Source organism: Ornithodoros turicata, chromosome 8 (assembly GCF_037126465.1).
Source record: "Ornithodoros turicata isolate Travis chromosome 8, ASM3712646v1, whole genome shotgun sequence".
Taxonomy (NCBI): Eukaryota; Metazoa; Arthropoda; class Arachnida; order Ixodida; family Argasidae; genus Ornithodoros; species Ornithodoros turicata.
Window position 1 is genome coordinate 19,520,741 of NC_088208.1, and position 11,108 is coordinate 19,531,848.

Genomic DNA, 11,108 nt, shown 5'->3' on the forward strand with positions numbered 1-11,108 from the left:
AGCTTTCGGATTTAGCCGCGGCGCAGAACCTCGCTGACTAAAGCGCGCGAGGATGCATTGAAGAACAAGGGCGGAATGTACCTAGATACGAGACTACTGTATCATAAGGACAAAGTTTTGGGTAGGCCTGTGAGACAACTTGTCCTACGGCGCTGCAGGCGCAAAGGGGATACTGCAGCCAGCTCACGACTAACCACGGGGTGGCCACTTTGGCGCTCGTAAGAAAACAGCTGGCATTAAGTACAGTTTTCTGTTGGCCTGGGTTGGAGACACGCGTTAGACAGCACTGTTCGAATTGTCATGGACAGACGCGAGACTGACAGAGTACCAATTACTCCCCTAACACGTCCGGAGAGGCCGTTTCAGTGTGTCAATGAATATGCCATAGCCATAGGCCCCATTAGACCACCTTCAGCTAGAGGACACAAGAATGCTTTATGCATTATATATTTCCACACCAAATGGCGGGAGCTGCCAATCTCATTCGCCAGCTGCAAGATTTCTCCTATAGGCAAGAAAGGTAGGCGCCTATCGAAAAAGGGGCAGGAGGAGGAGTGTCGTTGGGAGGAACCGAGAGGTCTGCCTGCCTGATTAGGCGGCATGTTTCTCGGGAAGGGAAAGGTGGTGGAGAGGAAAGGGTGAAGTGGAAGGAGGATAGCTGCGTCCATGGGCCGACTTCAGGGGAACTGTGCCGGCATACGCCTATTACACATCTGAGGGAAACCCAGGAAAAACCCCAGACGGCACAGCCGGATTTGAACCGCGGACCTCCCAGTCTCCAAGCGCACGCGTTACCGCTGCGCCACCGGAGCTGGTGGGGCTTACGGCATAATCTGGTCGTTCCGGCTTTTTGACAACTGGCTGTTTTGTCTTTTGTGGTCTCGGATCACAACCCGCTTTCTTATCTGACAGAGTGTTCCCCACAATTCAAAGCTGATTTACTGGGCGTTAGCCTTGCAGCTTTAAAATGTGACGGTACGGTATAGAAAAGGATAGGTACAGTACATGCAAACGCAGACGCACTGTGTGTAGACGTATTTTTGCATTCTTGCGTACGTCTTTTTCTGTCAATTTTCATGTAATCAAATTGCCACAAAAAGGCCTCCCACCTTTCTCTCTTCGAATCAGAAGCGATAACCATATCATTCGCGGCAATAGTTGGCGCACAGCGTGCTATATATGCGGTGAAGTTTTGTTTTTAGGGTGTAGGGAGGCGAAAGCAGTAGCAACAAAGGGAAAGCCCTGGCCACGGATACTACGGAAACAAACGTACACTGTAAAAACAGAACTTCACACCGCATATAGCACGCTGTGCGCCAACCATTGCCGCGAATGATATGATTATTATATTATATGATTATAAATTAGTAATCGTCCTTCAGGCATGTGTGCTGTTAGTTCCGGTGTCCCTCAGGGAAGCGTATTGGGACTGTTGTTGTTCTTAATTTATATCAATGATATTGTTACTGTGATTCCAGAAGGTGTTTCAATAAGGCTATTTGCAGATGATTGTGTGATTTTTAAGGAGGTCACGAGCCATGCTGATCATTTATTATTACAGAATTCTATGGTAGCAGTTTTAGAATGGTGTAGACAATGGGGAATGAAGATTAATTTGGACAAGACAGTACTGATGCGACTTACAAGAAAAAAATTACCGATTGTGTTCCCATATTTGCTTGGGAGTCAAGAAATATACCAAGTACAGAAGTATAAATACTTGGATGTGACAATCAATAGTAGACTAACGTGGTCTGATCACATTTCTGACATCTGTGCATTAGCCCTGAAGAAATTAGGATTTATACAAAGGAAACTTAAATGTGCACCGGCACAAACAAAGCTACTCGCACATAACACATTTGTTAGATCAAAACTTGAATATGCAGCAGTAGTTTGGGACCCGTATCAGAAAAGGGATATTACACTACTGGAGAGGGTACAGAGAAGAGCCATAAGATTCATTTTTGGGAAATACAGAAGAACTGACTCATCTAGTAAGCTGATGCAGGTAAACAACGTCCAGACACTTGAACTGTGCCGAAAAATTAGTCTGATATTATTTCTTCGTAAGGGTCTGATGGGAAATGTCGCATTAAATTTACCAAATTCTCTGAAACCGTCCTTGTTGAGAAGAGCACGACATAGTCAGCGGGAACAAATGCTAGCACCAATTTTTGCAAGAACTAATGCATTTAAATATAGTTTCTTTCCTCGAACGATAGAAGATTGGAATTCATTGCCCGGAAGTGTTTTCGAGTCAGGTAATTTTATAAGTAACGTGGAGCAATTTTATTTTTGTTCTCAATAGAATGCCTTGTGGTGTTGATAAAAAGTTGATTTAATTGATATAGTGTATGATCGTGTTTTGATGGGTCAATTTACCGAGCTCTGTTTAGTTGTCCACTGTTGAGTATGTGTCAAACATGTATGCCACTCCTGTTTGGGCCACATATTGGTTTACAGTATTAATAAAATAAAAAAATGAAAAATAAAAAAAATTATCGCTTCTGTTTCGAAGAGACGGGTGGGCGTACGCCTTTTTGTGGCAATTTAGAAATACGGTAATTGCCACAAAAATGCGTACTCCCATCTCTCTTCGAATTAGAAGAGATAATCATATCATTCGCGGCAATGGTTTGCGCACAGCGTGCTATGCGGTGAAGTTCTGTGTTTACAGTGTATGGCAGGTCACGGAAAGCCCACTCTCATTCGTTGTCCCCATTACGGCACAATAGATCAATGCTTCAGCTCAAAAGACATCTTATTGGTCTGGGAAGTGATGCTATAGGCGCGCACGGCAAGCCCTATCGCCATCACCACCACCACCACCACGGCAGTTACCACTCTCTCGTCGAAATAACCGTCCCTTAGGAGCAGGACTGAAGGTGACGTCAGCGGAACCGTTACCCTCGTTTGTCGATGTATTGTTCACTGTCATTGGCATTACATACGGTCAATTATACGTCCGGGGCTCAGGAAATGATAACTGGGGGCTTAATCGCTTCATCGTCGTTACGGTCGTTACAAGCTAACGAGTGGCGGGAAATTCAAAAAGGCGGGCACGTGACACATTGCACGTGACGTGTACCACGGCCTTCACGTATCGCGCGAAGATCGCCGTGCACGTGTTTTATCACGTGCCCACCTTTTTAAATTTCCCGCCCGCTTTTTTGAATTTCCCGCCACTCGTTAGCTTGTAACGACCGTAACGACGATGAAGCGATTAAGCCCCCAGATTTGTTAATTCTGGTGTTCAAGGGCATGTGTCCATCTGAAACAGTTTAAGGTAAATATTGCTGTATGACTTTTGGTCTGTTGTCATTTTGTTGCCCATTCTGTGTGCACACGAAATTTATCCCCTGGCTGCCCCCCCCCCCCCCGTTCAGTTTCCGTCATATTTCAATTACCTTCGGCTGTCGAGATTCGAGGCGCCTCTAAAAAATGTTCGGAAGGCCTCAATGCTCTGTCATTTTTCTAAACAATGACTGGCCATAAATAACATCCAGCCACTGTGCGCATAATTCGATTTGTCGACTCCTCACAGCCCTCAGCAGTTTTGCAGAAGTTGTTCTCTTGTATGCAGACACCTTGACGAATGCTCCTTTCATCTTCTGACGAACAGTAAGCATTAAAGTCCATGCAGTGCTGATGTAAAGTCATATAGTCGCCTGCGCAGTAAGTGATGGTTAAACGTTTCTGATTACCAGTGCAAAGATGGAGATCCGTAAACAGCCTTGTTTGAAAGACAGGCCGGAGCTCATTTTAACGTAAATATCGCTGGTCCCGTGTTATGCTGTGTAACAGTCAGGAGTGTTGACCATATACATTAAAGTACAACCGTTCACAGTTTATCTTCCCCACCTCCCCGGAGGAGCGTGGTTGGGACTCGATATTATACATTTTTGATGGGCAGCAAATCTTGAGAAGCACGTTCTGTCTATACGGACACGTTACATACACATGAATCCGGCTGGCTAAACACGCGTCACATAGAACACGCCAGCATAACGTGTGCTCACGTTCTTTCGGACATGCGCTTATATGGAAGTTTTTGCCACCACTGACGTCAATATTCTTGTTTAGTATAACCGTTGTGAGATGCTTTATAAGAATCCAACCACTGATCTAGCGTTCACAACGCAAGTCTCACCGCTACAAGATGCAGTTTGCCGGCTTATGTCTTGGCTTTTTTTTTTACACGTTGCTTTCATGCAACGCCATACAAGGCTCATATCGGGGCAAGACCGCCGTAACGAAGGACGAACACGTAAGTGACAAAATCTAGTCAATTTTCGTCTTGCTCGGGACCGAGGTCTCAATCTTTGTTATTTCTCTCATGTCACGCTGTGTCTGATTTGTGCCATCACTGTAAACTTCTTCACACCTTTAAAGGTGTGCGCCACGCACATTAACCCTGGTTGCCTAACATCGTACTTCCAGAATGATATCTAACAGAATTCAGAAAGCATTAAAAAAGATCAGGTACGTGTCAGTGCAAATCTTGCTTTCATTAAGTCATCGAAATCGTAGATACATGCTAATTATTAATTATTAAAAGCTTTACCGTAGAGCGCGCTGTGCACCAACCATTGCCACGAATGATAGGGTTATCGCTTCTGATTCGAGGAGAGAAGGGGGCGTACGCCTTTTTGTGACAATTTGGGTATAGGACAATTGCCATAAAAGGGCGTACGCCTCCCTCTCTCCTCGAATCAAAAGCGATAGCCCTATCGTTGGCGGCAATGATTGGAGCAACTACGTGCTATGCGGTGAAGTTCTTTTTTTTTTTTAGAGTGCAGGAAGGCGCTCATTCAGACATCTGTCCATTTGTCCCACGTGCATGTTCTAGTATGATACGGGGGTATCTTATCAGAATAGACAAAAAAGGTTGATGAAGGGTCAGCCAAACGGGATGTTGACTTCCTATTACGCAAACAAAAAAAGGAAAAAGAAAAGGGGGGCAATCAGCAACAAAAGGATAGATTAAAAAAAGATGTAAGAAGGATGAGATGGACTAAGGTTTAAAAAACGGTTAATGGCGTGATAAGGGACTCTTACGAGCCATTTCTTTTTGACAAGGTTCATATGAAAGATGAAAGTCACTGAAAAGGTTAGCCAGCAGGCTTTGTATGTGTTTGTCCTTCTATGGTGTTCCAGCCTCAGGACATCAGTTCTCTCAAGGTTCATATCTCCCTCTCGTGCTTAGAATCTTCAAGCAGATTTCGGCTTCCGGATGTACGGAAAATTTGGTTGGCTGAAGAGTGGGAAAGGAGAACCACTGATGAAGCCAGAATATTTGGACCAACCCACTTTGTGAGGCATTCCCCCTAGCTGTCTCTGAATGACGCGGCAGCGTCTGTCGGCAGCAAAAAGAACATTTCCCGTCGACATTCCCCCCTTACAGTAAACTATACTTGTAGTATTATACTAGTACTACTAGTACTATACTAGTAGTAGTAAACTATGTACGGTTGCCACGTTCGTGCGTTGTTGTATTCCGCCCTAAGATCATGACTCATGACGTAGAAAATGTAAGTTGATTGAAATATAAATTGCATACAATCTCCCGAATATAGATATGGTTCAGATAATGAGGTCATGCCATTCAATTGTGGCGTACCTTTCTACTTCAGCGAGTACATCGAAAGCTATCAAACCCTATAGCTTAGCAATGTGATGTCACCTGTTGGAAGAGTCGCTGCAATTGGTTTGTAATACTTCCAGTACCATATAATCATGAATGCCTTCATATCTGCTGAATCTCGTCGTTGTCTCTCATCTTTATGAAGGTTTCGCACAATAACCAAATACCAGTACTAGCTTGCACGAATTCATGTTATGAACACCACAGAGTAACAGTTCTTGGAGTGTAAAGTATGCGTGTTGGAGAGGAAGCATTAGTAACACATAGCAGTGACCCAATGTGCGATAGCTGCCTATGCTGTTAGCAAAGGACATCGTTCACAAGTGGCAACGATGAAGTTGAAGGATGCAGAAGAAAACATTTATAAGGTTCATACCTATACGCGCCTCTCTTACATGGTTATATATAGCCGTTGGTGAACTTTCTTTCCTCCGTGTCCGACCACTGTGAAGCCAACTAGAGGCATTAAATAGGCAGCAGAGCAGTGACACTGAGCCACGCCGCCATCTTGCGTCAAGCGCGGCTGTGTCATTAACATGCAGTGCGTACAATGGGTCAATATTTATGATATTACAAAAATGTTTTCCAGCTCTCCGTCAAACCGGAGACTTTGACAGGATGGAGGCAGACTGTAGGAGGCAGACTGTAGAAAATACTGTATTTTAAATACAATTTGCGGTATTTTGGTACTCTACTTAATACTTTTTGTTTTGTGTATTTGTACTCTATTTAAAATACATTTTATTGTATTTTCTACTCAAAACTCTAATTTCGTATTTTGGATCTCGCTCTCATCAAAGTTCCTCTTGTCTTTTCATTATCTTGCTGTTCAGTGGAAATATCCGAAGTCCCTCGGACTTGACCCGGACATTGACCCTTCTTGGAAGTCTCCATTTAGAGATATTGCCCAGTGTGTACTAATCCTTGGCGAGTGAGGGTTCTAATATGATTGCCCTGACGCGGTGACGCCGAATTTTGACCTCGCCGAGCAGGCACCTGCTAGAAGTTTGCTTTGTTCTGGGTCAGATATACTTAGTGGAGTTATGTGGTATCTCTTTGTCATCCTTTTTTTAGACTTGTGTTTAGATGACCTCTAACACACAGCGGCGGCTTGCGTAGTGCGCGGGGTTTAGGTGATTCATGTCACATAGCGGCGACTAGCCGCATTGACCAGTGACCGGTGACTTTTTGCGTTCAAGGATAAATAGTATCTTCATTGAATTTACTTTGAATTTAATTTTGATGTATTTTGTGCTGTATCTTAATTACTTAAATTTTCATGTATCTATACTCTATCTTAATTACATTCTAACGTTAGTATTTATTGTCTTATCTTAAATACATTTTTGAGTATCTTGTACATGTCTGGAGGTCATCTTCACAGAAGACGCCGTGATGCTGGGGCGCCCAGCGGGTTCAGTCTTAGCCCGAGCGGGTCGGGTCAACTTTCCCCGGCTTTCGGGTTCACCTGACTCAACGCGACGCTGGTTCAACATGACCCGAGAGTGTTTAAATGAGCGAGACGACCTCGACAAGCCAACTCGACATGCCGCTATTGAGTTCATGTAAACGCGTCTGATTTGTAAAGATGGGTGCGGACCCAGCTATCATGCCCCATGTTCCCCCGCGAGCGAGTGCAGTAAAGTCTCGTTGGTCACGGATAGGGGACCCAAGCTCAAATCAAGTCGCAAACCGCAACTGATCACTGAAAAACTTCACTTGACACAAAAACAGAAATAGCTGCCCTTCCAAAGCGGGCGCGGAAAATTTGAAAAGCGTTCCAGGTTCTTAGCACACAGATCTTCACGAACGATTATCCCAATGTTCAGTAGCACTGAAACTGTCTATTTACACATTGTATTGTTGTCTTTGCTTACATTTTCAACGTGAAGAAAAAAGCAAGAAGAAGAAAAGGGAAAATAAGAGAAAGAGCAATAATTAAAAAAAAATGTATACAGTGACACTTGTACACAACTGTTCTATCTCTATTTTTCTGTTTTTTTTTCTCTCTCTCTCTCTCTCTGCGCCTCGCTGCTTCGTACAGTTTTTTGCGGATGATATTCGGAGACGCTGCTGCTGTACTACAACTCCATAAACTTGACGCTCGAACTTAGCCAGCTGTAAGGAGTGAACCCACATCTTCTGAATTACCGATTCAGGGCTCTTACCAATTGAGCTAAGCTAACACGCCTCCGGCTAGCAGGCTTTGCGTGTATTTGCCCTTTCAATGTGTTCCAACCTCAGAACATCATCTCCCAGCTTCTCCTCAAGACATTTTTCGAATAGGAAAGCAGCGGGGGCGACTTTCTTGTTGTAGCGAAATACAATTGCTCTTTTCGATTCTCGCTAGTGGGATCGAAAGTGTAACACTTGTTAACTATAACGCACTTGCCGAAGCGCGTGTGAGCTACTCACAACGGAAAAATCTGTATTTTAGCGAGTAGGAACCATCTCGTGCAAAAGAAACATCGGTATATGAAGTACGCGGCCTAGATATGCACAATCACAGCGCAGCGAATAATCGAGCGAATAGCGAAGTCATCGTTCCAGGGTGAATGTCGTGCACCAAGATCAAAAAGCGCGCTCTTAACGTTGCACATTTCCGTTGCCCACGGATCAGACAAAAATATTTAGTTAAAATATTTTGCTAAGGGTATTTTTCCTAGCTTACTTTGATGTCGTGGATGTGCACATGATTTATTGTTGAAAGTTTATTTTAGAAGTTGGATTTTTCATACAGGGTGTTTCAAAAAACATGTCATTCGGACTTAATAAAAACGGGGCGATGAAAAAATATGCGGTCAACGGCATTTGTGTGGCGACTAAATTTGCCACCTTGCAAAAATCTTTTCATTTCATTTTAATTAAAAGAAGTTGAATTTCATTAATTGAACTCCAAAATTTCCCAAGTCAACCTAACGTTTTCTTTTGTGTTTGTGTGTGTGTGTTTTTTTTTTTTTTTTTTTTTTACAGAATTAGAGAGCCCGTAGCGAACTTAGTCAGATCCACCAAGAAATCCGCTCGATATTGCAAATGGAACTGCCCAAAAAAAGTCCCGAAATGGAGGCTTGAAAGTTTCGGGTGTTCAACGGAGCACCAAACCCGTCCCAAAGATGCGCGGAGGGCAGGACATGCTCCTGCCCCCATGAGGCTAGAACAATTTATCGCCGGACCGGTGTGCAACACGAGACGCGCCGATAAAAAGGCGGGTGACATTCCGCCCCTTTTTTCCCGCCCTGTTTTTTTTTTTTTCGACCTTCTCTCTTTCATGGGGGCAGGAGCATGTCCCTCTCTCCACGCATCTTTGCGACTGATTTGACGCGCCGTTGTCCAATGAGAAAGTGTCATTACATTTCTAAAAATAGGTTTAACTTCAGAAAATTATGAAACTACTTGGGATACACACACACAGACTTTTGCCACATATTCAGGCCGTGTGCATTCACGTCACACATCAATTAAGCTAATTTTGCTAATCGAACTCGAAAATTAGCCAAGCAGAGGTAACGTTTTCCTTGATGAATTCGGAAGCCAATGGCCATAGCACAGTATTCCAAACGAAATCACAGGTTTTTTCAGATGATTTGTACAAAAATTTGACAGCCGCAAAACCGTTCCCGTGCGAGGAGCGCTTGATGATATTTACGTTTACTTTTCGTTCCACCCAAATACCATCCCTCCTATGCGAACAAGGACATAATCACGCCTTCCGCCCTTATCAACGTGCATACCGTCCGTCAGTCCCCAGCCACTGATAACGTCGGTTACCGCGGTAATACCCTCGATTGGGTGTGGCTGTTTCCACTTTGTCTCGGTAATGTCCTCCTCTCCTCTCCTCATGTCCTCGTCTCCGGCCATCTTTGCGACTGGTTTGGTGCACCGTTGAATACCCGAAACTTTGAAGCCTCAATTTCGGAACTTTTTTTTTTGGCAGTTCCATTTGCAATACTGAGCGGATCTCTTGGTGGATCTGACTAAGTTCGCTACGGCCTCTCTAATTCTGTAAAAAAAACAAAAAAAAACAAAAAAAACACGTTAGGTTGACTTGGGAAATTTTGGAGTTCAATTAAAGAAATTCAATTTCTTTTAATTAAAATCACATCAAAATATTTTTGCAAGATGGCAAATTCAGTTGCCACACAAATGCCGTTTACCCCGTATTTTTCCGTCGCCACGTTTTTTTTATAAAGTCCGAATGACACGTTTTTTGAAACACCGTGTATATATTTGAACCTATTGTTTCCCCTATTGTTTCAAATGATATAGATGTAAGAAAAGTCAATCTGATACCAATCAAATAAACTGAGCTGAAAACGGGATGGCTCATAACGAAACCAGTTGAAAGTGAGTTCACATAGCGTGACGAATGTCTTCTGGTAGAAGGTATAATACTCCAGGAGGAAGACAACGTGCAGAGGTATAGTGTCGTTCAGTACAGCGTATGTTTTTGTTGCAGAAATACCCGGAAGGCACGGATCCTACACCAAACAGTGTCGATGCAATGCAAGACCTTGAAAACGAACACCGTTCGACGCATATGGCAGGCCCTGGTCAGCCGCGGCAACACTGGAAACGCGGCATATGTCGTATCACATTTTGTGCAAGCGTTTGTAATGTTATTCCTGCAACATTTCGTCGAGGATGTATTGTTACTTGCTTGAAAATCAGCGTCGGTATACCACTCTGTTGGTGAGAAAACAGCGATGGAACCTTTTTGGCAGGAGAAAGTTGTGATTAATTAAAATTAAACACGCCAATCCATCTGTGATAGCAGGACCTCAGTAGCAGGTCAGTGTAGTGTAGAAGCACGAATTTATTCACGATTATCAGCTTAAAACATGGGTCTGCTTTAAAATCGTGCGGCAGCCCAGCGCTCCTGTACTATGTTCCAATGAAAACGCCAAGACTGAATGAAAATAAAGAGTGAATGTATGGCAGATATCGCTGCGCATTGTGCACATTTCATTGGAACGCAATAGCCTTTATGAGCTGATTGTGGGCATTCTCCGACGATGGACAGTAACGAGCCGTGAAGTAGCTGACGTACTGGCAACCAGTAAGTTGTCTATGCCCCTGACGAAGACACAATCGAAAACAGTTTCCGTATTCGCTATGGGAATTTTATGGTCACTGGATATGTGCAAACAGAACACTTCTTTCATAAAGTTTGCGAACCAGTTGACCTGGGGCTAGCTGCTTGGTATCCGTGTTGAAGAGTCCTATGACAATCATGGCCATGTTGGATTTCTTCACATTTTCTACGGAGGCGGTGCTTGCTGTGATGATGTGAAGAATGATGGAACGAATAAAAAACACCCTGTATGTAATATAAAAACATACACGTATCATAACATTCATAAAATTTAGTGGCGCAACTTCTTCGGGGTCTTCGTATGCGTGCGATAGTGGTCCAGAGTTTATCCAATTGCCTTCTTACGGCTTGTTTGACAGATTTTATCAG

General features: G+C 43.6%; 1 long non-coding RNA gene across 1 annotated transcript; it reads left to right on the forward strand.

The window, feature by feature from the left end:
- Positions 1-3,734: 3,734 nt before the first annotated feature.
- Positions 3,735-10,586, forward strand: LOC135366037 (uncharacterized). The gene is made up of 2 exons (XR_010414065.1): positions 3,735-4,270; positions 10,104-10,586. It is a non-coding gene; the product is annotated as an uncharacterized LOC135366037 (long non-coding RNA).
- Positions 10,587-11,108: the final 522 nt, after the last annotated feature.